Here is a 27,894-nt window from a genome sequence, read left to right on the forward strand (position 1 = left end):
AGAACTTAAGATCTTCAAAGAAATGTGCTTCTCGTTACTTTTTGGGTAAATTTTCCATATCTGATTTTTGTATTAGGACTCTTCTAATTTTTTAATACATTGGAAAATAACTGATGTCTTTCTAAGGTGTATATGTTTGATTATATTTTCTAATTTCATAAAGCTACTTGTATTCTCTACTCAAAACAGGAGTAAATAATGGCTGCATATAACTAATCAGTAATCAGCCATTTTGTCCAGATTTTCAAATGTGTTGGTATAAAGCTGCCATAGTATTCTTTCGTAATTAAAAAAAAAAAATTCTCTCTGTGTTATAGCTAGTCCCATCTCGATCATATTTGCCAAATATTGCTTATTTTATTGGTCTTTCTAAAGAACAAGCTTTTGGTTTTATTTGCCAAGTTTACTGCTTTTCTTCTCTATTTTTGACTTTTCTCTTGATTAATTTTGTCCTTCCACTCTTTTGGATTTACCTTGTTCTTTTTCTACGTCTACTGTCCAATGCCTGTAGCTTCAAGAGCCATTTTCAACAACTCAACCAGCTCTGCCAGCTGTGTCATGCCCACTTCATCATATGCCATTAGAACTTAATCTCATACACTGGGTGAAGACTCAGCAGCCTTATTTTGCTTTCAAAATTGTTCTATGGCCTTGGATCCGTCTTCTTCTCCTAAATTACCACTATCATCAGGGAAAATTCTAGTGGGCCTAGAATTCTAGGCTTGCCTTTCCTCCAGTTTCATAATAAAAGAAAAAAACATTTCCACCCTTTTTTTGATGTTGATCGAAAATTTAGCAGCACTTCTTTGCACTGTATTCAAATCCCGAAATATAAGCAAGCCTTCATGCACACAGGCTCACTGAAATGTCATAATTTTAAACTATGTATGACCTTGAACAGTGACCTTTCCAAATACTCCACACTCTTCCTAGGTGTTCAGAGTTTTTCATTCCTACATCTTTTACACATGGTCGATTTGTGTTGCAAGTTCTTCCTCCCTCCCACTTCTGAGTGTATATCCAAAGGAAACATCATCATTTTTGAAGAGATATCTGTACTCCCACATTCACTGTAGCATTAGTCACAAGAGCCAAGGTATGGAAACAACCTAAGTGTCCATAGTAGATTAATGGATAAAGGAAATATGGTATATATATATATACAATGGAATATTATTCAACCTTAAAAAAGAAGAAAATCCTGTCATTTAAGTCAACATGGATAAAACTGGAGGACACTATGCTAAGGGAAATAAGACAAAGACAAATAGTGCATGATGTCACTTATATGTGGACTCTAAAAAAACAAGGAAATAAATCAACTCTTCCCTCCCTGGACATTTTCCTCAGCAGAATCTAGCAGCCTCTACTATGAGTCTTATCTTTTTTTTTATTGTTTGTACCAGATCACAACCCCAGGGAACCTATGTATTTTACCAATGTATATCTAGATTATAGTTTACCATTGTTCTTTTTCTTTGTAATTCATTCCTTCCACTTCTGGCATCAGAACCTCATTTTTCCTTTGGAGGAGTCCTTGTGATTCAGGTAGGCTGTGTGTCTCCTCCCTAGGCTGTGTGACTTGGGGTTGGCTAGACACAGTGTTTTATGTATACTCTATATGTCCTAAGTACTTATTTCTCTGTTTTCCATCATTTTCCCTCCAAATTTTAGTGTAGTTATTTTTTAACTGACATTTGTAATCCTTTCTTTTGTTTGACTAAGGTACTGTTCAACCGATCTTCTGAGTGCTTAATTTCAGCTTTTTTAATTCTAGAAGTTTCTTTTGGTTGCATTTCACAGATACTTTTTGCTTAAATTGTATATGTTGTCCTTTTTTTAATACATTAATCATAAATTTAAATAATAGTTTCATTGATATATAATTTACTTTCCATATTATTTAAAGTGTACAATTTAATGTCTTATGCATCTACCACCACCATCAATTTTAGAACTTTCATCCACCCCCCAAAAGAAAAAGAATCTATTATAAGTCACTCACTCCCCCATATCTCCAAACCCTAGGCAGCCACTAATATCCTTTGTCTCTACAGATTTGTCTAGACTGGACATTGCATACAAATGGAATCATACGATTACTTAGCATGTTTTCAAAGTTCATGCATGTTGTAGCATGTATCAGTACTTGATTTCTTTTTATGGCTGAATAATAATAGTCCATGGTGTGGATATTACTATGTTTCATTTATCCATTCACAGTAAATGGCCATTTGGGTTACTTCCACTTTGGGGCTCGTATGAATAATGCTGCTGTGGTTGGGTTTACGTGCAAGTTTTGTATGCAGGTCTAGATTTGTTTTTTAAATTAACAGACTATTTCGGAGCAGTTTCTGGTTTACAGAAAAATTAAGCAGAAAGGACAGAGTTCTCATACTTCCTTACCTCTCACCCTAGTTTCCCCTATTATTAACATCTTACATTAGCGTAATACATTTGTTATAGTTAATGAACCAATATTGATACATTATTACTAACTAATGTCCATGCTTTACTTAGACCTCACTCTTTGTTTTGTACATTTTATGATTTTTGACAAACGTGCAATAACCTGTATCCACCATTACAGAACCATACACAGGAGTTTCTCTGCCTTTAAAATTCCGGGCTTCACCCATCCTTTTCTCCCTCCCCACAACCTCTGGCAACCACTGATCTTTTGACTGTCTCCACACTTTTGCCTTTTCCTAAATTTCATACAGCAATCATATAATATGCACGTAAGCCTTTGCAGATTGGCTTTTTTTCACTTAGCAATATGCATTTAAGCTTCTTCCATGTCTTTTCATGGCTTCATAGCCTTTTCTTTTTAGCGCTGAATGCTATTCCTTTGTACGGATATGCCGTAGTTTGTTTATCCATTCACCTATTGAAAAACACCTTGGTTGATTTCAAGTTTTGGCAATTATGAAAGAAACTGTTATAAACATCCATGTGCAGGTTTTTATGCGGACATAACTTTTCAGTTCCTATGGGTAAATACCAAAGAGCATGATTACTAGATCACTGTATGGTAAAAGTACGTTTAGTTCTATAAGAAACTGCCAAGTATCCTGCTAGCAACAAATGAGAATTCCAGTTGTTCTGCATCATCAACAACTTTGGGATTTCAGTATTTGGATTTTAGCCATTTGAATAGGTGTGTAGTGGTATCTCACTATTGTTCTAATTGAAAATTCCCTGATGACATGGAATGTGTAGCATCTTTTCATATGCTTATTTGCCATGTGTCTATTTTCTTTGTTTAATCATAGTTGTTTTGTTTTGTTTTTTAACCGCCTACTAACTCTTGTCCTCCTGTGTCTATTTACATTGTCCTTTTTTTTTTTGAGCTTTTAATCATTTTGTCTTTTTCCTGGTATGTCCAATTATTTTTTTATATTAAAATTGGGCTTAACTTATTTTAGGAAACTATTAAGATACCTCCACATTCTGGATGCTGTTATCGTTCTCTTGAAAAGATTTCCTTTTGCCCATGGCAGACAGTTCCTATAGGGACTGGAAACCTTAGTCCATTCTCAGTTTGAGCTCATTCAAAGCTGTTTTTCAGTCTGTGTGAAGGTTGCTCTATTTCTGTCTTGTCCTTCCTCTACGGGTGTTGCCCTTTGGGATTACCATGTGAAAGTTTGGATTCTCCCTATTCCCAACTACCCTTGTATTTGTTAGGCTTTAAATGTAATGGTTCCCCCAGCCCTGTGAGACTAAGGATACGTGTAGCCTGTCATTCCATTAGTTGTTGCTTTTAGCTTGAGCTCTTGCCGTTTGGCTTCTGTGGTTAGAGTCTTTTGAACTCCTTGGCTTTTCAGTTCCTAGGCTGTATGAGTTGAATCAGCAAATGCCCCAAGGAGAAAAGCTGCACCAAATGTCAAGCTTGCGTCTGTGTTTCCCTTCTCTCCAGAACTTGGCCCACACGTCTCGGTGTCTCTCGAACATTCGGATGCCGGCGAACAGATGTTTTCTTACTTTATCCAGGTTTTCTAAAATTTCTTTAGACTTCACCTGATCTTACGTTATTACTGAACTATCATCTCAATTATCCCTAGGAAGAAAATTTACAATTTTATGTTTTATTTTTTTATTTTCTATATTAACTCAGTTTCTGTAGAGACCTTTTACCTGATTGTTCAGTCTAGTTCCTGTGTTACCAGTAAGATGGAGATAGGTGGAGGCTAAGAATATTGGGGGGGAAATCACTGATGAATGATAGGTCTCGTTCTTTTTGGTTTTCCTCTCCTTATTTACTCTGGCAGCCTACATTTGCCCTTCTTGATTTGACCCAGTTGCCCAAATAAGCAACCCACTCTGGCAAAGACCTGACTTTACTCTCATAAATGTCTGCATGTTAGGATTAGCTAGATGATGAACACCATGCCAAAGTTCTTTGTGTGACCAGTCAGAATGGCCATCATCAAAAAAATCTATAAACAATAAATGCTGGAGTGGGTGTGGAGAAAAGGGAACTCTCTTGCACTGTTGGTGGGAATGTACACTGATACAGCCACTATGGAGTACAGTATGGAGGTTCCTTAAAAAACGAAAAATAGAACTACCGTACGACCCAGCAATCCCACTACTGGGCATATACCCTAAAAAAAACCATAATTCGAAAAGAGACATGTACCACCATGTTCATTGCAGCACTATTTACAATCGCCAGGACATGGAAGCAACCTAAGTGTCCATCGACAGATGAATGATAAAGAAGATGTGGCACATATATACAATGGAATATTCCTCAGCCATAAAAAGAAATGAAATTGAGTTACTTGCAGTGAGGTGGATGGACCTAGAGTCTGTCATACAGAGTGAAGTAAGTCAGAAAGAGAAAAACAAATACCGTATGCTAACCCATATATATGGAACCTAAAAAAAAAAAAAAAATTGTTCTGAAGAACCTAGGGGCAGGACAGGAATAAAGATGCAGATGTAGAGAATGGACTTGAGGAGATGGGGAGGTGGAAGGGTAAGCTAGGATGAAGTGACAGAGTGGCTTGGACATATATACACTACCAAATATAAAACAGATACTAGTGGGAAGCAGCCACATAGCACAGGGAGATCAGCTCGGTGCTTTGTGACCACCTAGAGGGGTGGGGTAGGGAGGGTGGGAGGGAGATGCAAGAGGGAGGAGATACGGGGATATATGTATATGTATAGCTGATTCACTTTGTTATAAAGCAGAAACCAAGTCACCACTGTAAAGCAATTATACTCCAATAAAGATGTTTAAAAAAATGTTAGAGAGTAAAAAAAATTCAAAAGAATTGGCCACACTCCTCCAACAGATTCTCTAACATTCAGCAGAAGAGAATTCACACTGAATCTGGTTTATGAGTAAAAGACAAGTCAACTTTAAAGTGGATCACAGATGACAACATTTCTTTTCCATGTGCCTGCTTTGGAGCCATATTTCTGCTGACCACTCAAAAACTGCCTCTTGAGTATTCTGTGATATATTAGAACCAGGAATAAGGGACGTTAGTGCTGGAAGGGTCAGCCGGTGGTCTGCCATTTAATTCACATATCCTTTCTGCACCAGACTCTTTTAAGATCATTGAGTTAGCCTAAGAATTTTGAAGCTGTGGAATTCAAGACAGTACATGACAATATGCCAATATTACTATTCTCCTGCTCTGACATTCTCCACTGATGGACAGATGAAGGAGAAGGAAGGGCAGTCACCAGTAACTGAGAGTAAATGAAACTGGAATATTATAATTCAGTATCATTTGAGTGACTGAATTGGCTGGCAGAGTGTTCTCCAGTGAAGGGTGAGGAAAGATTAATTCTGCACATGACACCACTACTGTATTTATACAAGTCTACTGGGACAGTTGTTTGCCTTGAATTGTTTTCTTCATTCATTTCGGTCAGACAGTTGTGTTGACTGATTTTCCTTTCTGATGTATGAAATGGCTGTTTGACTGAATTTACCATTTAATTTCCATTAATGCACTGTAAAAACAATACATTAGTCAAATTGGATTGGCAGGTATGAAAATGTTTACCCCAGAACTAGACAGAAATATAATATTGCCTTCTACAGAAATGTAAGTCATAGGCCCTGGATTTGGGGGAAATGTTCCAATTTTAACTATTTTGCCACTTTTCAAACATGTAGGGTCACTGATCCCATAGTAAAAATAAGAAGATCTGTGAAGTCCAGATAAAAATTGTTTTGTGTCACTCTGACAATCACATAACACAAAAGAAAAAACTATTATGAGATAAATTTTACTGAGTTTCATACTTATCAAGAGGTGTTTCTGTGTAAACTTCTGAGTCTTATTCTACAAGTTCTTTAGGAACAAACATTTCAAATATATTCATAGAAAACCCTCTTTATATATAATTTCATTCTTCCAATGTTTATAGTTACTATGACAGGCCATTTCTCCATGTCCCATCCCATGATTCTCTGCTCCCATTGAACATTTGGAAATTGGTGGCATGAGCAGGAAAGTGAAGCAGTTTTTGAGATTATTGAATAATGTTGATGTTATAAAGACTGCTTTCTTCCACAGTTGACAAACTTATTATGGTTGGATACTACTCTTAGAGATGAAAAAGGTCTTAAGGAATCTTCCATATTCCATTCACCAATCTGTGTTCTTGTTCAAAGCAAAATTAATTCCTTTCAAAATTAACATATTAGCTTAATAATAATTTTTTCTTTAATTTTTATTTATTTATTTATTTATTTATTTATTTTTGGCTGTGTTGGGTCTTCGTTTCTGTGCGAGGGTTTTCTCTAGTTGCGGCAAGTGGGGACCACTCTTCATCGCGGTGCACGGGCCTCTCACTATCGCGGCCTCTCTTGTTGCGGAGCGCAGGCTCAGTAGTTGTGGCTCACGGGCCTAGTTGCTCCGTGGCATGTGGGATCTTCCCAGACCAGGGCTCGAACCCGTGTCCCCTGCATTGGCAGGCAGATTCTCAACCACTGCGCCACCAGGGAAGCCCTTGATAATAATTTTTAATCTTAAAATAATCTATCTGTGAGAATGGGAATTTTTCGTGGGAAAAAGTGACAGAAGATGGGACAAGAAGAGAATTCATAGAAAGACAAAACAGAATTTTTTAAATGGTGGGTACGAACTTCTGTTTCCAACTATATCAGTTTACCTTAGGAAAACATACTAGAAAGGCCAGATAAATCATAAGCAACATTTGACTGTGAGCGTTAGAAAGCTACTGAGGTAGCCATGACCTAGAAGAGTAAAATAGAGAAAGAAACTCACTGAAGTGAGAACAATATTCTGCACATGCTTTTCTAGCCCAGTCATTTAGAAACTACCGATGAAGAGCAAAAGTCTGAGAAACCAAATGTGACTCCTCTAAGAGGTAGAAAAGCCAGTAGATCTTAGGACAATGTCATAGGAGTAAGGAAACCAGAGCTGGAATTGAGAAATAACAAGGCAGCTAGAATTTTAAGGACCAAAATCACAGAGAGAGTAAAGATTCAGAGAACTGAGCTGGATTCAGCAACAGTGTTCCCTTGCAGTATTTTCCATGTATAAATAGGTAGACGAGGCAAGATGCTAAGAAGTCAAACGAAAGCTGAAGTCAAAGCAAAGACTTAGTTGGCTCATAATGCTGAAGAGACAAAACGGGGGTTCAGAACCTAGGAAAGATTTCTGGCCCAATGGAAAACTAATGATATGAAGTAGGACATTTAAAGTCTCTACATATGTGTGTGTGTGGGTGTGTGTGTCTGTGTGTTAGGAAGGTTGATGCAACATCTACATTGAACCTGATAAAGAAGGAAAATGAGTATGAAGTTGGTCCAGTGACTGAGGTGATCTTCCCCTCTGCTCCCTACCTAAAAATAGGAAATTCTCTCCTCAAGAAAATACAGTTGACCCCTTGAACAATGTTGGGGTTAGAGACGCTGACTCCCTGTGCAGTCAAAAATCCACATATAACTTTATGGTCGGCCCTTCTTATCTGTGGTTCTGAATCTGAGGATTCAATCAACCACAGATCATGTAGTACTGTATTACTTATGGGAAAAAAATCCATGTATAAGTGGATCTGTGCAGTTCAAACCCAGGTTGTTCAAAGGGCAACTGTAATGTCATTCAGATTCTCTACAACTTGTCATATCCCAAGTCTGGTATTCATTCACTGAAGAACCACCAAGACTACCAAGAAAAGGAGAATTAAATGAATAAAAAACAAAACAGAATCAGAATCATAGATGACCTAAACATTAAAGTTCATACATATTTTGGTAAATGTTATCAAGTTCAAGAAAATAGATGACAAGGTGGAGAATTTAACTTGACAACCAGAAACTAGAAACTGATTGAAGTTGAACTGATAGAAATAAAAATTATACGAAATTTAAAACTCGGGTAGTGGATTGGACACAGGTAAAGAGAGGTAAGTGAACTGGAAGATAGAGTAGTAAAAATATTAAGACTAAAGCATGGGAAACGAAAAGAATAAAAAGTACACAAAAGCGCATTTGAGACATACGGGCCACAGGAAACATTTTTATCATATGTGTAAACTGGAGTCCAAAGAAAAAAGGAGAGAGAGATTGGGATGAAAACAATATTTCAGAAATAACAGCTGAGAGTTCTCTAAAACTAAAAAGAATATATGGAGCCATACATTCAATAAGCACTAGAAAAAATGCAACAAGAATAAATACAAAGAAAACCACACCTAAGATCACCACAGTACAATTCATGAATAACAAAGAAAAACATGACATCTTAAAAGCAGCCCCAGGAAAAAGAGATTCCTTTCAAAGGAACAACAGGATTAAGATTACAGCTTACTTCTCAACGAAACTGATTGGATACTAGAAAATAATGGAATAACATTTTTAAGTGCTAAAGAAAAGAGCTGCCCATTGGGAATTCTAGAGGCAGAGAAAATGTTGTTTGGAAGGAAAAGATGAAATAAGGAAATTTGCAGACAAAATTTAGAAAATATGTTCTCATCAGAACCGACTGAATTAAATTATAAAGGGAGACCCGCAGGCAGAAGGAAGGTTATCACAGATGAAAATAAGGACTTTATAAAGAATTATGTATAACAGAAAGGATAAATAAGTGGATAAACCTAAATAAAATCTAACTGCACGAAAGTAATAATAAAATATATCAAAAATTAGAATGCATTAAAAACAAACGGAAGAGGAAAAAAGTAGTCAAAGAAATTTAAGATCTCAGCATTGCTTGAGAAGCAGTAAAAAAGCTAATAAGTCATGGTACATGTGTAACTGCTACTTATGTAAAAATAACAAGCTATAATACAAGGGAAAATGGAATTTGAAGAAATCTAAAAGGAAGAAAGAAGAGCAAAAGGAACATAACAAGGTGGGACAAATAGTAAACAAGGAGTAAACGGTCTATAAGAAAATAACTGTAAATACTCAAATTAAAGGACAAGGATTATTGGAACAAACAAAAAACCTAATTCTATGCCACTTACAAGAGACAAGAGTCAGACTGTAGATTAAAGGATTCAAAAATTATGTCATAACAATAAATACAATTGAAGATTTTTTAATGTTAACACAGATTTGAAAGCAAAAATTATCACTGGCGATAAGGCAGGATAATAAAACCCACTGTTACTTTACAAGGAATATATTATATATCTAAACTTCAATGCAGTATATGAAGGGAAATTCCAAAAAACTAAGTCGAAATAGAAAAATCTAAATTACCTAGATCAGTAACATAGAACCACAACAACAAATCAGCAGATGATAGAAGATCTGAATACCATCATTAAAAACTCTGGCCTAAATAAAACCCTGCACCAACAATGATGGAATATATATATTACGCAGAAATTTTTAGGTGCACATGGCACATTTATAAAACTGACTATATGCTGGTTATAAAACAAGACTCCGAATAAGCAAGAAATTAAAAAATATATAACCAATATTTTACCAAATAGTTGGATATTAAAAACATACTTCTGATCATTATGTAGGTCAAAGATAAAGTTGCAATGGGAATTAGAATTTTATTAATTGAATGATAATGAAAATATGCCATAACAAAACCTGTGGGTCGCAAATAAAGCTGTGGTCAGAGAAGTTTATGTATTCAAATTATATTCTCTAAATGTAAAAGATAACCTATCACCCTGAGGTAGGCAGCTCCTGAACTGTACCTGGTGGGGAAGGCAGGGCAGAACTTCAGGAGGCCAGCTGAGAGCACGGTGAACACCATGTCAGGAGCAGTCTCCAAGAAAGAGCATTTAATGTACAAAGGGATAACTAAAATATATTTAAGAGCTAGCACCCTGACTCCTCTTAAGGATGACTTACGTTGCCGGGGAAAAAATAAGAAGTGCTCGATGTAGAAGGTGAATAACTTTATAATTCCCAGGAGGATCGTGGTACCAGGACCGCAGAATGAAGAACTTGGGGTCCCCGTGGCTAATCCAGCGGAGGGAAAAGGAGAAACACAGACGGGAGAGAAAATAAAGGGAACCCTTGGTGCTGCTCCAGGCCCAAGTCCAGGTATGTGCTCTCTCTCTCCACATCTTAAATAAAAGCCACCATGTTCCTCAGTCTTTCAGGTACTTAGAATTTCTCTTTAGAACCTGAAAATGGGGTCAGGTTTCCTGTCTGCATTGCTACAGTACAAAATAGAGGCAGGATGCTTGAAATAGTTCTCCATCTGGCAGAGGAGGCCTTGAAGCTGTGAGCCACTCACTGCGAACCAGCAGGACATGAAGGATTCTTGAGCAGATCTGAAGCTACTGGGAGGCCTTTCAGGAGTTAAATCCCATAGTAAATACTGTACCTTCAATGGCCCCTTCTCCCTCTCTGTCCAGTCTTCCTCCACGCGCGTGGGGGCCCAAAGGGGTTAAATGAGCACTCTTTGACTTGTACTTGGTGGTCCCAGAACTTGACTTGGGCTTGGAGACTTCCATGAAAAGTCTGCCTTCCATCTACTGGCTTGCGTTTCTTGGTCTCTCTGCTCCAGGCTAATTCCTTCAACCTGCTTTTTCCATTTCTGCCAATACTCCCCCTCTCCAGACCTTCCTAATGCTCTTCTGGGGCGGGAGGAGGCTTACTGAGGGCAATGTGTATTTCTAGAGGGAGAGGTGACCACATGACTTCACAGTGCTTGCTCGTCCCCTTGATTATTCAGCTTCTGTCTGGATTAGTCGTGGGTGTTTGTGCACCCCAGCCTCACCCCCAGGAGGCTTTAGAACACTGTCCTTATCTCAGCACTGAGCCTCTCTCTAGCCTCCTTCCCTCTCTCTCCTTACCCACCTTTACCCACAGACTCGCAGGCTTTCTGCACCTCTGAGGAACAGAAGCACTTCACAGAACCTCTGCTACAGAACCAAACATATTGAAATGACTCTTTACGAAGATATTGAAACAACAGAAAAAGAAGACATGACGATTGTTTCTCCTGAGGGTTCAATTACCTAGGGGGCCTTTAGCAAACTTTGATCGATACATCTAACCCTTCCTTCCTTGGCAATAGTTGAGCACACTGTGAGGAAAACAAGTTAGAGAATGGAAAAATAATATTTGGATTTCAACGAAATAAAAAAAATGCAGGGAGTATCTTTGACTTTTGCAAGGTGAGAAGAGAGTTTACATTTTGATTATTTGATGGCAGGAATCCCTTTTAAAACAGGGCCAGTCTGCATGATGCATTTAAAAATCAACCTTTTCAAATATAGCCATAACCCCCACAAGATTTCTTGATTTCTCGGGGGTCAGATAAACCATCACATTTCACAGTGGTGCCCTGTACATGAAAGTGATAAACATAATCTGGAAGCACAGCAGTGGCTAAAAATATGGAGCTGGCAGCCATTCGCTGAAATGATTTTTTGCTTTTAATTCATTGCATAAAATGCTCATGTCCAAATTCAGGCAGGTAGATCTTACCAACCATCAAGAGCTTCAACCCTGCCAACAGTTAAGTATGCACTTTTAAACCCTACTTTGACTGCTCCAGAAACTTCCTGGGTTTCTTTAATGCCTCTGTTACTATTTCCTTTGTGTCATTTTGTTTTTCTTTCAAAACATAGCTGTGTGACCTTGGGGAAGTTACATTATTTCCTTGAGACTTGGTTGCCTTCTCTGTGAATATCTGGGTATAATTTTAGTATTGCCCAATAGACTTTTCAGTGATAATGAAAACATTCTATATCTGTACCATGCAATGCAGTACTCAATAGCTACATGGAGCTAATAAACATCTTTGAAATATGGCAAATGCAACTGAGGAACTGAATTTTTAATCTTATTTTTAAATTTGTTTAAATATAAATAATGCCACGTGGCTAGCATCTGTTGACAGTACAGATCTACATAATATTTTAAGGACACTCTCCACTCAAAAACTCTACCATTCATTAACTCAGCCTAAATATTTTTGCCCTCTGACAAACAGAAAATAATTTATGCTTCCCCTGAAATTATCTGTCAAGACCTTTATCACTTTGGGGTCATTCTATTCTTAAAATTGACTTTGCTTTATGAAACTTTAATAATGTTGGAGTTTCCTGCCCTTGGTACCACCTTTGTGATGATGGGAAATATTGTGGATGATCAAGGACCATTTCAAGAGATCATGGAGAGAAACCTCCTCCTGGATTTAATTTCATTATGAGGATGTCAAAATGCTGAATTACTTAAAATAAAACCCATACCGTTTTTATGCTAAGTTATATTCTACATGTAGCTGGACAAATGTTAAAAATATTTTTAAAGAACTGCACATCTATTTCTGAAGCTAATTTGGCTGTTCAAGGCTTGCTAGCACTTTAGCCATCTCAGTACTATTTCACTTCGTAAACAAATGCAGTTGCCATAATTGCTGCATATGTGTCTGTGTGTGTTCCCTTCTAGGTTATATGTTTTTGAAGTTGGAAACTATACTTATATCACAGCCCCTATGTAGAGCACAATATCCATTGCTAATTCAGATTGTGTTTTAAGATATGAGACAAAATTTAAGACTTTTATTATAGTCATAAACATCTAGCAAACCAACCAGAAAATAAAAGCTAATTTTCGATTGGTTGGCCAAGAACAAAAAAGAGAGGAATACCTAGTGCAAAACCATATCTCTAATAACTACTGTTGGATTTAGAGCACACACATGCTAATAAACTTATTTTAAAATAACTTCTTATCAAAGATTTGAGGTTGGACCTGAAAAATTATATCAGAAGTGAAAGTAATCATGTGGTCTGACCAGCCAGGATCACACAAAGTAAGTGTATACTATATATAAAATAGATAAAACTACGAGGTCCTACTGTATAGCGCAGGCAACTATATTCAGTACCTTGTAATAACCTATAATGGAAAAGGATCTGAAAAAGAAATATATATATCTGAATCACTTGGCTGTACACCTGAAACACAACATTGTCAATCAACTATACTTCAAGTAAAACAAAACAAAACAAAGTAAGTGTAAAGGGAAGTATAGTTTTATAAATTCACCTCTGATATCCAATGGACCAACTGAAAGACAACAGAAACTACCACTTTCTAGGAGACAGGACACGGCCAGCAAACTAGGCCGTTACCCTCGGTAACGGTCATACCTGCCAAAAAATATACAGACTAGCCTGCATTCATGAATACATAGGAATTCTTCATTTATCTGGCATTATTAGGCAATGAGGTATTGTATGTTAGGAGAAGTTTTTTTTAAATGACAAATTTAAGAGGAGTTATTTTAACCTTCACTCGGTAATTTTTTTCTAAAATTAAGAAATGTATCCAGTGGTGTATCTAATATTTCCTTGATAACTCGGGGTCATCAGTTCAATCAACATTTGCATGAATAATGCGAATGGAAACAAGACAGGCATGCTTACTGAAACTGAAAATGACATAGCACTGGCTGGAATAACTGATGAGACAGCAAGATAAAAACAAAAATGAAAACAAACCGTGATCAAGAAACAATCAGTCAGGTTCTGACTTTCTGTACTTAGTTTCAAAAAGCGATACCACAAATCCCAGCGAGAGACTCCAGCATCATTAGCTGTCTTTCTCCTTTGTTTCCACTTTCCTTTCCTTTTTCTTCTACCCTAGATTGTTCCAGGAAGTGTTTATAGTTGCTCGCCAGACAAATTCTAATACTTGCTTTCTCTCACGCAAACTTCACCATATGTCCATGTGATAAACAGTGTGGAGGTAAAAGACAATTCATCACAGGGACATCTCCTATGAAAAGAAAATTAGAAACTAGCTTCTACACATGCAGAGAGAAGGGCGTGGTGTCAGGCCCTAATTTCCTTGCGAATTCCTCTCCCTTTCTAATAGACGTTCTTATTTACCCAGATCCCTTTTTATTGGTGTCCTATTCCAGACTGCTCCACTCCGCCCATCCTCATCCTGTAAAATACATTCACACTCTTTTGTGACCCTACTTATTTGCCCATTAAATAATCAATCATAGAACTGTCGGAATTAAATAGAGAGGGAAATTAAAACACTGGAGTCACTTGGAGGGTTTAAGCAGCTCCACCAGAAAATACCGGGCATGGATTTAAAGAGGCTGCACGGGACTTGCGCTTGTCCAAGTTCTTTCTCAAGAAGTACCTGAAATAAGCCTAAATTCAGAGTTAATCAGATTGGCCTGCTTTCTCAGGTGGACTGGAATTCATTGCTCTTTCCCCTCAACTCCCTGATGTCAGTGGCACTTTCTGGAGATGAGGGGGACTTCTCTGCCTACTGCAGAAGCTCAGTTCCCCCCCCCCCGGGCCCACTCCCTGTCTGAAATCCCACACTTGAGGCCAGATGCCAGCCTTCCCAGAACATTCGTGGTCTCCTTTCAGTTTTTGAACTGCTCAGATTGAGTCCCTGTAGACTCTTTCTCAGCCTGAAACCTGATCTTCAACCCCTTTCCCTGACCTCGATGGTTACCTTCCTACTTTACGCCTCAGGTGCTTTAGCCATAAAATGATATATTTGCCCTTAATTCTAAAGTCTTCTTTCTAAAGCTGTACAATGTGGTGGCTCCTTGAAAATGTTTCTCTTGCTGGTTTGAATTCTGTAGAGAATTAAAACCACAGCTACTCTAAAAGACAGTAAGTTACGCTGGATAAGGAAAGTGTGCTTTTGTGGTTAGATTAACAGGGATGGAAGACGACTTAGTATGTTTTAAGATACTCCTAATCCATTCTCATGAGAGTCAGGGGAAGAAGGGGAAGAGAGTTAATAAAATACCAAACGATTGTGACAAATTAAGTTCACCAAGATGTAGCTGATCAGTTACTACTTGAATAAGCCACACATATCCAATTCAAGTTTTCCTTTATTTTTCTGAGAAGGGATCCCAGTGAACTGAGTCCCATGTTCAGTAACTCCACGTTCAATGGCTTAGTCTTTAAAAACTGTTATGTTGCTGGAAGAAGAAATATTGCCCATCAGTCCTAACTGATGTTTAGCTATCACACACATTTGAAGTAAATTTATTACTTTGCCTGATCTCAGGGTAATACATTCCAAAGGGGCAAAGAGCACACGAAAATTTATGGAGTCTCCATCTTCTACACTAAAGTGTGCAATAAATTACATATTATTTGGCCGTGAAATTCACAAGCCATAGGAACCACACCATTAGCAATGTATACAGTGGTCAACAGCAGGTAATGATAATGATATAAAACAAAATAGACTGTGTATGTTGGCACTGCTGCCAATAAAGCAATCATTAAATGCATTCATACGCATCTACGTACGCTAGGTAAGCTCTTTGAGGGCTATTGCTATGAATTCGACATACCTGTCAGGATATTATAGCCCAGTTTCTATGGCCTGTACTCAAAGACGCTGAGAAAGGGTTCCTGTGGGTAAATTCAGACCTTTTCTCAATATAGAATTTGGTCAACATGCATTCTGAACAGCAAAATTTCACACTGCTTTCAATTTTCCTACACTAATTGCCACCTCAACAAAGGCAGGATTAAGTATAATGGATTATAAGAAGTTAGGAAGGAAAGATGGAAGAAGAGAAGGAAGGTAGAAAAAAGGTGGGTATGGAGTACTTCAACATTTATGTAAAGAGTGGACCTAAAACTAACCTGAGGTTACCCTCAACTATTAGCATATGCTATAGAAACTTAAATGAAAAAATTTTAAAAACCTGCAAGGGAAACTCAAAGAGTCTTTGTTTTTTTTTACTTTACTGCATATACACGTCCATCTTAAATAGTCTATGTGCTTATATCCAATAAGAGAGCATTGTTTTGCAAGGCTATTTGGGTTCTATCAGCATGTAAAGGTCGGACAACTCAACTTGAGCAGAGTTAGCCTTCAGGTGAATAATTGCTTCTTTCAGGTTGTGAGCATTTGAATTTTCCAGAAATGTTTCCCAAAAATTTAAAACTAAAAGAGTCCTAGGACAGCGTCCTTTAGAAGTTTTATAGTATCAAGGTTTTTTGGGGAAGAGTAGCCTTGTCGATTATCAACACAATGATTCCAAGCAGGTCAATTTATGCTGAGAATATTACATAACGGAACCCACTTCACCTCCAGTATACTGACAATGATCTTCCTTACTTCAACCTTGTGCTTCTTAGTAAAGTTGAAAATACTGAGCCAAGAACAGACAGTGACAATGCCAGAGACCCAGATGTACCTGTAGGTGCCTTCAGACAAAATCAGCCACCCAGGCTGAAGTCCTGGTTTAAAACATCCCAACATGAATGAATCTCAAAAACCATATGCTGAGCAAGTGAAGCCAGATCAAAAGGGCACCTACTGTAGTATTCAACTGACATGAAATTCTAAACTGGGCAAAATTCATCTCGAAAGATAAAAAACAAATCAGTGGTTGCCTTGGGGTGGGAGATGGGGATACTTCTGCAAAAGCCTAGGAGGAAACTTTCTCGGGTTTTAGAATTGTTATCTATCTTTATGGGGGTGGTAGTTATACAAATGTATACATTAATTAAAAGTCACTGAACCGTTAGCTAAAAATGTCTGCCTTTTGTTGTATGCAAATGATACCTTAGTAAGGTTGACTACAAAATGAACCCAAAACAAAACAAAGCAGAAGAAAAACCTCTCAAGACCTCAAAGGAAATACACTGTTTTCTTCCAGGGTACCAGATTGGAAATAAGGCATTGGTGTGCTCTACCCTCAGATTATCCCTAGGATTATGTAGTCTATTTTAAAGCACTAGAGTCCCCTATCAGAAAAACTCACCCCATGTTTACTCACTTTGATTTCTTCTCTGCCTCTTCTCCCGACACAGTGAAGTCATTTACGGAAGAAAACCCAGCTTTTTCCAACTTTGCATCATCACATATTCTTTCCAAAGCTATTACTTATGGAATAAAATTTGGCTACACTTTGTAAAACTCTAGCTTTTTGAGCCTTACAAGTCTTAACGGTTAACCTACTGCCTCCATTCGAATTTGGGAAAAAAATTATTTTGCAAATGAATAGCTGAGATTTGACATTTTTGTTTTTTTGTGATTTTCTCTTCCCCTAAGAGAGAAGTGAGTAGGAATGAGAAACACATACATAAAGAAAAAAAAATTATCTTGCTGCCTTTGCATGGTTATAATTTATAGGAGGCCCTCTTCAACAATAATCTATCATCAGAATCAATAAAATATAATCTCCATGAAGGCCAGGCCAGGATATTTGTCTCTTTTTCAGCAGATTGCAATACAAACCACATTCATGGATACGCTTCGTGATGATCTTTGTAATACTGTAACGGTTGACCATTTCCTCATGCCTTTTCACGTTAACTTAAACCTGCTTTTTCACTAATGACCTCACATTTCCTTCTCTATCACTTGGTTGTCGGCCTCTTTTCCAACTCGCATTTCACTCTGGAACCAAAGGAAGACTCACACCTTCCTGCTTTTTAGTGATACCTCAAGGTCATTACCGTATTGCGATCACCCTGAAGAAGAGCCAGACAATTGTTATTTCAGAGCCATCTGACAGTGTGTAGCTCTAAAAATTAACTAAGGACCGCATTTGTCAAAAATATCCTAGTTTAAGATTTTGGTAATACAGCAACAGTAATTCTGAAGTCACTGATGACAATCAGCGTGGGAAGCACCCTCCTTCGGGAAGATCCTTTGCCATACAACACTCTTTCCCTGTCAGGTGATAAGGAAGCATGGCCGTGCAAAGTAACCTTTTGTGGAAAGAAATACTTGGCTTCAACAAGGCTTGAAGTTCATACATTTTTCTTGAATTAGATTCCCCATTAATTACTTTATCCACAAAGAGGTAATTATCAGAATTATGTAAGCGATTAAGGAGATGCTACTCCACATTCTTTCAGCTTGTTGACCTTTCTCAGCTTATTTCATGTGGCTATCTGAAACATCAGTGATTTACATGTGTTTCTTTCTTTTTTTTTTCTTTAACAGATTTGTGTGTGTGTGTCCCCCCATGATGAAAACATCATTAAAATAAAATCTCATGAATAGACTCTTAAGAAGCAGAGTCTACTTGAAGTCCTGGAAAATGTGAAAGCACTAATATTCATGGACAACTCTACACTCTGAAAGTTACTGCAGATTTTGCTGATCTCTATTTTGTCTAGGAGTTTTTCAAATTTTCTACCATGATCATTTGTTAGTTTTATCATTACATAATAAAGGCATTACATCATACAATCTTTTGTTATCCATTGCAGTTTTAAAACTATTCCTTTCCTTGTCCTCGCAGATATGTCATAGATTATTAGTACACAAGCAAACACTTTCAACGTAACAGTACTTTATAGCGAGAAGAACTATACTGAGCTATCTCTATCCTAAGACAATGCACTAGAAAAGCACTAGGAATTCTTAAGCACTAGGAATACAGAGACGATCAAGGGGCAAGTTCCTTGCCTTCGAGTATACATAAATCATTATAGCAAATGCTTAAATAGCACTTAGTATATAACTCACCACAGCAGTCTTATTATACTCCTTTTTAATAGGTGAGCAGAGGAAGCCACAGGGAAGTCACAGGGTAAAGCCAGAATTTGAACCTACGTAGACTAGTACACTCTCCACGGCTTTAACTACTACGTTAAAATATATATATATAAAAGTTATATATATATATATATAACTCCAAGTATTCCAAAGTTACAAAACACTTATCTACCAAAATTCAGAAAGGAGCACACAAACTTGCATAGAAAATAAACATGTAAAAGTTCATAAATAAACCACAATATAACCTGCTCCACATAATATACTGACTGCAGTGTCCTGGGCCTCTCCCATCCTTAGGTAGCCGGAAATTACAACAAAATAATACTTTTCACTTTTGGAAGCCACACCATCTCTCATACCAACCAACCAATTACTTGCTTAGAGAGAAGAGGAAATTAACCTGAATATCATATATATATATATATATATATAGCATTACTGATGTAGAATCATTGTTTAAAGACAATAACTTCAATAGCAGAAGGAACTTTACCATTGCAGGCTTCAGATTAACTCTATATTTCTCAGATTTCGTGCTAAATCATAAAATGCCATATTGTGTCTGAAGCTATATTTTCAATACTCCATTTTCTTAAATGGACTAGCAAAGCAGTAAATACTGAGGAACATTTTGGCTCCCAAATCCTAAAGCCATTCTGATTATGCCTGGGTGATCATGGGGACATCATTGGAACTACCAGAGGACTGGCTGAAATACCAGTGTTCTGGCCAGCTTATAAATTAGAAATTATACAGAATCCAATTTTAGTTTTTTGTTAAGTAATTCCTATGAGGCTTTTGGGCTGTCAGTGTAACGTCCTTTGATGTGTAATCTTTATCGATTAGATAGGGAACAGTGCCAATCCCCGGCATAAATACTTTCACAATCTGACACTGAAAACCCACTGTAGGGCATAGGACCTGCAAATAGGATATGAATCACACACACATCCACTCATTCAGACAATCCACAAATATTCATTTTTAAGTCTACTATATGCCAATAATGTACCGGGCTCTAAGATGCTAAACCATGCTAAATGCTGAAACAGACATACTCAGTTCTGGCCCTCCTGGAACTTATTACCTACAGAAGTGCCTTCATTGTAAATGGTTAGGTCTCAGCCAATGCTATTATCAGAAGGTGACCAAATGATAGAGCTTGCTTTCTAAACAAGCTCCACACTCTTTGCTTTCAACATTTTTGCTTTCCTTCAAGGCACATAATCCAGTGGTCAATTTCTCCCAGTTAGGGAGGTTTGGGGAAAATTTACCCAGTGAACAATTCCTTGTGGCCTCACCCCTTTCCTCACACTCTCCTCTGTGCTCTTGAGCTAAAGAGACCTGGATTAAAGTCACTTGCTCTAACCTTATTATTTTAAAATACGGCTGCTCCTGCTTTGAGGATTTCCACTGGACCAACACGGTAGCAAAGCAGCACTGAATCAGAAGCAGGTAAATTTCAAAATGACAGCTCTAAAAAGATCCACTTTCCTTTTGTTCTCCTCCTATCCCTTTGCTCTGAACACCTTTGCCCTGAGGCTTTGCCTTTACCCTTCTCTGATTACTGCTCCAAAAGGGTTTCCAAGAGCGGGGGAGTATTTATGGTTTCATTTGCTCCCAAGTCCTTGGTGGAAAAGGATGCTTGCTTCCTGATTCTTACTAATTGTGGAATTCACATCATTAACACAAAAATCATCATTTACAAAAAAAAAAATTTCCTCAGCTTCCTATTTCTTCTGGGCCAACACTGAAAGAATATTTTCAAAGAAACAATATCCTCTCTCCTTTGCTCTTCTGAGTTTCACGTTCTTACCTCTAGTCTCATTTTCAACCCTTATTACGGGATGCATCACAAAAATTGAAGAAAGTTCTTTGTGCTTTCCCTGTACCAGCCAATTATTCTAATTTGTTCTGTCTCTAACGAACAGAATGCAAAATCAACACAAAGCCTGATTATGCGACCTCTTCCAAGCGAAAGGTCTGAGAGTTGTCTATTTACTAATGAAGCTCAGTGTGTATTAAGGGTTGACTGAAGCAATCATCAGGAATTTTCATCCCTTAAATTAGTGTTTTCCACCAGATGCACATCTTTCATTTAGGATAATATAACTTTTAAGTTCAGGAGACAGCTGGAGAAAAGAAAAGAACAAAAGGTAACCAACACAACATTTTAAGTAATAACACAGTAACAGCTATCAACCTTCCCTGAGGAATTCAGCCTATTTTATGGACACAATTTAGTACAAACTCATAAGAAAGCTAACAAAACCCAAAACCACTTCACAATAGCGTAGAGAGGTAAAGGTCAAAAATTATTACTGCCAGGCCCAGCAGACAATGGCACCTACCGCAAAGAGCACAGGACAGGAAAACCTGGAAGCCTGTGTTCCAGTTTCGGTTATTCCTGTAAGCATTAGTATGATCTGAGTGAACTCAGCCTGCCCTGCTTTTTCCGTTTATAAAAACCTACCTCATCCTCTCAGTAGAATGAAATGCCACATCTGAAAAGTTGCAGACCTCTTTAGGAAAGAAACAAAACCCATGCTTTCCAACCAAAATGGAATAATTCAGTCAATGGAGACTTAATAAAAATCTGCCATAAAGCAATTGTTTACTTGAAATCTATCTTTTGTGGTATATTTATTGGGGTAAGGAGTGTAAGGAAATCATAATTAGAGTTACCAATTATTCCAGAAGTCAAGGTCATTAAGTTCAGATTCCAACTTTGACCTTGACCCAGGCTTACAGAGATGTAAGATGTCCCAATACCTCATATCCAACATACATGGGAGAATCAAGGTATGCAGACAGATCCTCTTATGCAGTGGTTTTAATACAGGGTCTCAGATTCGTTGCCGTTCTTCGCATCCAGATGTGGGCATTTTCCCTTGAATTTGGGCAGGCTTTCCATGCCTTCAAACAATAGAGCAGGGGTCAGTAAATTATGGCTGGTGGGCCAAATCTAGGCCACTACCGGCTTTTATAAATGAAGCTTTATTGGAACACAGCCATGTTCCTTAGTATATGTATTGTTTGTGTCTGTTTTCACATCACAGCAGCAGAGCTAAGTAGTTGCAAAAGAGACTGTATGGCTTATAAAGCCTAAAATATTGACTGTCTGATACTTTATGGAAAAAGATCTCCAACGCCTGCAATAGTATATAATGAAAGTGATGCTATGTAACATCTAAGACTAGGTCATAAAAGGTCATGCATGATTTTGCATGATTCTCGTGGAATGCTTGAACCCTGGACACTCATTCTTGGGATACTCTATCTTGAATCCTAACTACCACGTTATGAGAAGTACAAGCCACATGGGCAGCCATCTATAGGCACTCCAGTCAACAGTCCTTGTTGGGCCCAGTCTTCAAGTCATCCCATCTCAAGGGCCAGACGTGTGAATTAAAATTATCTAGATGATTCCAGCCCCAGCCATTTGAATCCTCATGAGCTGAGGTTTCAGACATCAGTCATGGAGTAGAGACAAGCCATCTCCTCTGTGTATTGTTTGAATTGCTGACCCACAGAATCTGGGCACATATTAAAATTTTTGTTTATTTCACCACTAAGTTTGGACTTCTTTATTATGTAGCAATAGATGACTATAGCACTGTGTCTGTACACAGGAGATCTGCATTTCACAGAGCACATATTTAGATGTGAATGTTGACTGCTCAATTTCTAAGAAGAAAGTATACACACATATAGGTACAAAATGTTTATGTATATGTAAATATTAGACCTATATAAACTAATCTATATTATCCATAAAATGAGGGGCCCTTGATAATGGCTAACATTTTTTTTCGGTATTTATTGTGTTCCAAGAACTGATAAATTCTTGCATTGTATGAATTTTCTCTTTTAACCCTCATAGCAACTCCCTGAGAGAAGTAATGTTATCTCTATTTTATAGATGAGAAAACTGAGGCAAAAACAGATAACACGCTCAAGAGTACTCAACAAGTAAATTTTAGAGTCAAGATTTGAACCCAAGTTCTCAAGTTTTAGATCCCTTACTCTTAGTCACCAAGCTATATACTGAGGAACGGGATGAAAGCTGAAGCCATTACCTCATGCTCAAGAAGTCAGACAGAAACTTAGCAGGTATGGTTGAAAGAAGACAGGACTTGGAGTCGTAAGTCCAGAGCCTGAGTTATGAAATGAATTCTCCTCTCATCTAGATATAGGTTTGTTTTTAGAAAATGAAGAAGAGCACTGTATATTCTGATTGTTAATTTCTGTACTTAATGATTACCAAAGAATGGAATTTTACCAGGAAGTTATTTTGCAATGACATAAATTATTGATTCAAAATCAAACCTTTATTATAAATTATTGATTCAAAATCAAATCTTTATTAAGTCTCCATTGCATCAGAAGTCTTTCCCACTCTTCATTTCTTTTTAAACCCTTTTCTGTCTACTCTTGGCCAAAGCTTGAAGCCTAATTTAACATTTGGAAATAAAATAATGAAATAGTCATCACACAACAATTCCAATGCCTACTGAAATGGAAGGTCTAAATAATTTTTCAGATAATTTAGGAAATTAAAAATATTTACATCATAGATGCAAAGACAGAAGTTACTTGTGTAATAAAAATAAATGGTGAGACAAAAAGTTTCTGGTCAAGTAGATTTGTTTAAATATGAACACTAATCTGAGTTCTACCTCTGTGCTAAAACCCAGTGACAGGTTGCATACAGCTTCTAAAGGGATAGTTCAGTGCACTGGGTCAAATTCATGCCATAAAGTGTGGTATTAGTAGTAGTACTAGAAGACAGAGTGTGACTGTCTTCTTTGGGACATAGATGAAGACCCCAAGATAGACAATATCAAGGACAAATTATGTAGACTAAGATATTATCTCAGTCCTTGGAACATGTCATCCAGGATAGAACAAGAAATAGATTTATTATCAAGTACATGAAGCCAGAGACAGTAAGCAGTGAGTGGTAGTTGGTTAAAATAGACAGGGTTTAGAAGTAGAGGCACGGATGTAGAAAACAAACTTAGGGTTACCAGGGGATTGTGGCAGGGAGGCTAAATTGGGAGATTGGGACTGAAATATACACACTACTATACATAAAATAGATAACTAATAAGAACCTGCTCTTCTTATTAGCACAGGGAACTCCACTCAATACTCTGTAGTGGCCTATTTGGAAAAGACTCTAAAAAAAAATAAAAGTGGATATATGTATATGTATAACTGATTCATTTTGCTGTACACCTGAAACTAACACAACACTGTAAATCAACTATACTTCAATAAAAATTTTTTTAAAAATAGGTTTTAAGAACCATAGTCAGGGAGCAGTGTGGATTGGAAAGACCTGGCAAGAAATATTTCTGCATCCTTAAGACAATGCTCCCCAAGTTGGCTATGGCAAGGGTGAGCATTTAAGAGATCTTTGACCTAAGGAGGACATGAGATGAACAATCTAACCCAATGTGCATGAATTATTCTCCTCGGTGCTATCAGAAATCAGATGGCATCCTAGAGCAAGGGTCAGCAGATCTTTTCTGTAAAGGGTCAGATAGTAAACATTTTGGATTTTGTGTACCATATGTCTCTGCTGCAACTGCCCATCTGCTGCTGTAGCACAGAAACAGCCATGCACAATACGTTAATGAATGGGTGCGGCTGTGTTCAAGCAAAACGTTATGTACAAAACCAGGAGTCAAGCGAGATCTGATCAGTGGGCCAGAGTTTGCGGACCCCAGTTCTGGGTCAGTGTTCACAGCTGAATGAGTCATGAGGCCTTAAGTTCCAGTTCTCATTGTACTACTTTCTACCTGGGTGAACTTGGGTTCATCCTTTTATTTACATGGGCCACTATATTAGTCAAGGTTCTCCAGAAAGACAGAACCAATAGCATGTGTATACAAGTGCCCATATATGTTGATAGATATAGATCTAGATATCGATATTGATACCTAGATCTATATGCATATCTATATAAAGATAGAGACAGAGAGAGAGAGATTTTAAACAATTGGTTCACACAATAATAGAGGCTTGGTAAATTCAAAATCTGCAGGTTAGGCTGTCTAGAGACTCTAGAAAGAGTTGCAGTTCAATTTCTATAAGTCTTCTGGCAGAATTCCTTTTTGCAACAGGGAGGTCAGTCTTTGTTTTATTAAGAGCTTCAACTGATTGGATGAGGCCCACCCACATTATGGAGGATAATCTGCTTTACTCAAAGTCCACCACCAATTTAAATATGAATTTCATCCAAAAACACCATCACAGGGACTACCCTGGTGGCAGAGTGGTTAAGAATCCGCCTGCCAATGCAGGGGACACGGGTTCGAGCCCTGGTCCGGGAAGATCCCACATGCCGTGGAGCAACTAAGCCCGTGCGCCACAACTACTGAGCCTGCACTCTAGAGCCCACGAGCCGCAACTACTGAGCCCGTGTGCCGCAACTACTAAAGCCCGTGCACCTAGAGCCCATGCTTTGCAACGAGAAGCCACCGCAATGAGAAGCCCGTGTACCGCAACGAAGGGTAGCCCCCGCTCGCCGCAACTAGAGAAAGCCTGCGCACAGCAACAAAGACCCAACAGAGCCAAAAATAAAAATAAATAAAATAAATAAATTTATTAAAAAAAAAAAAAAAAGCCCTTGAGTTTTCCCCCACGGAATTATTCACTTTATTCTTTCCATTTGCTAACACAAGTTAGAGGAGGTCTTCCTTCATTAGATCACTGGACAACTTCTTTAAATTTGGGGCATCGGCTCAGTGCAGAGCAGCACATATTAGGAATAAAGACATGTAAGGGGATTCTGTAAGAATACAAGAAAGGCATCAAGAGTCATTTTCCTTTGAGAGTTTTTCTCTGCTCAAACTTTAAAAGGGTGTGTATTTTATTGTAATAAGAGAAATGGTTCCCAAACAATTTTACGTTGCTTCTTGAGAAATTCAGAGATGCAGCTACCCTTCTTCAATCAGAGGGAGGCATTTCTTCTCAGAGGCTAAATTTAGGCAAGAGACATAAATTTTGGACCTGAGCAAGATAATAAGTATAATGTCCCTACCCATTAGGGACATTAAAAGCCATTTAAGATATTTCAAACAAATATTTGTAGATTACTTCGGTGCATAGAAGCAATACATACAAGCAAAATTAACAGTAGGGTTAGAAGACACAAAAAGATACAATAAAAGAATAGAAGATGGAAGCTGGAGAGGACAGTGAATGACGGGTACACAGCCTCAGAAGTACAAACGTAAAAGCAGTTTCTTCATACCTTAAACCACTTAAAGTCCAAATGACTGGTCTCATGCAATAGTTCACTCAACAGCTTCAGATAGGCAGTGGGTAGCAGAATGGAGGAAAAAAGATAAACAGGAAAGAGAGAAAGAAAAAGGCATGCAATTAAAAGCAAATTATTTACAGCCACTTCAAAAGGTATTTTTTTCAGTTTCTTACACAGCTCAATACAACCTAGCAATCGCACTCCCAGACATTTACCTAAATGAGTTGAAAACTGATGCCCATACAGAAACCTGCACATGAATGTTTACAGCAGCTTTACTGACAACTGCCAAAAACTGGAAGCAACCAAGGTGTTATTCAATAGGTAATGGAATAAACAAACCATGGTATGTCCATTCAGCGGAATATTTTCAGAGATAAAACAAGATAAACTCTCAGGCCACAAAAAGACATGGGATTACCTTAAACACAGAGGCTAAAGGAAAGAAGCCAGTCTGAAAAGGTTACAGGAAAAAGATCAGGGAATGGGGAGATGGGGGAGAGATGAAAAGGAGGAGCATGGGGAATTTTCAGGAACTGAAACTATTTTGTATGATACTGTAATGGTAGATCCATGCACATCACCTATAATTCTTTTCTGAAAGATCAGGCTCTCTTAACCTCCCACTGTGTCCTAATAATCCATAAGCACAGGGGACACCCCGATATTTGTTTCTCAACTCCTGGGCTGCCGTCATGATATCAAAACAATCATGCCCCATGAAAATTCATGCTGAGGTATCATGGCAAGATCCTCTGCTACTCTGTAATTCTCATATTCAATTATTTATTGACAGTTCAAAGTAGCAGAAAAGAAGAGGGGATGTTAGCTTCAAGCACTGGCTGGGCTCAGAGAGACTGTTTACTTTAGGTCAGAGAGAGTGCGTATTTATTGCAGAGAAGAAGGAACTAACAGAAAGTGAGCAAAGATTATGTGAAAGAAAATTAATGGAGACAGATTGCAGAGGAGGGAACCAGAGCTTAAATCTGTGATAGAAATAAGAAACGAGCTTGGTGAAGGAGAGACAGTATCTCCTCTGAGTCAGAAGAGAAGACGACAAGAACACAGGTAACTGCTGAGGTGATGAAGGTAACTGAGGGGTCCCAGCATAGACTTGGTTTCAGTAAAATGAGAGCAGGACAATTACATAGGAGTGGGGATTGGAGTGATAGAGAAAGTACTAAGGGACTTAAAAAAGAGACATACGTGTTCTGAAGAGAAGGAAACCAGAACTTTTCAAAGTCACAGAGCAGAAAAAGCAGCAGCTGTATTCTGCACAGCAGATATATACAGCCTTCACAACAGACTATCTCAAGGAAGCTGCAAGATGCCTGGAAAGTACAAAAATGATGTCAAGAAAGGTTCTGCTAAAAGTGACAATTTTGTAAAAACTGACTGGAGAGTGTGGCAAATGTTAATGGTGAAATATGGGGGATGGGTATAAGGAGGTTCACTATACTATTCTCTAGTTTTGTGTACCTTTGGAAATGTTTATAATAAAAAATGTTTTTAAAAATTGCCTAGCCATCGTATGACCTCAGGAGCAATGGTTATCTTCCTCGGAAAGCTCAACAACTTGCCAGAACTTTCCAGAAGGTTTTAGGAATTTCAGAGACACAATTGCATACGCATACATACACTCTAGAGGACTGCAAAATTCAATGACAGGGAG

General features: G+C 37.9%; 1 protein-coding gene and 1 pseudogene across 5 annotated transcripts in view; one reads left to right on the forward strand and one right to left on the reverse strand.

The window, feature by feature from the left end:
- The window catches only part of LOC309653615 (ELKS/Rab6-interacting/CAST family member 1-like), a 159,305-nt pseudogene extending 140,668 nt beyond the window's left edge, over positions 1-18,637 (forward strand). Inside the window, exons 12-14 of the transcript XR_014268826.1 lie at positions 10,380-10,513; positions 11,288-11,595; positions 18,389-18,637. The product of XR_014268826.1 is annotated as an ELKS/Rab6-interacting/CAST family member 1-like (transcript). The remainder of the gene's footprint in view (positions 1-10,379; positions 10,514-11,287; positions 11,596-18,388) is intronic.
- Positions 1-27,894, reverse strand: part of LOC309653614 (ELKS/Rab6-interacting/CAST family member 1-like) — a 119,660-nt gene that overhangs the window by 91,027 nt on the left and 739 nt on the right. The gene's annotated exons all lie outside the window — the stretch shown is intronic.

The sequence above is a fragment of the Balaenoptera physalus genome (genome assembly GCF_965194825.1).
Source record: "Balaenoptera physalus genome assembly, contig: HAP1_SCAFFOLD_690, whole genome shotgun sequence".
Taxonomy (NCBI): domain Eukaryota; kingdom Metazoa; phylum Chordata; class Mammalia; order Artiodactyla; family Balaenopteridae; genus Balaenoptera; species Balaenoptera physalus.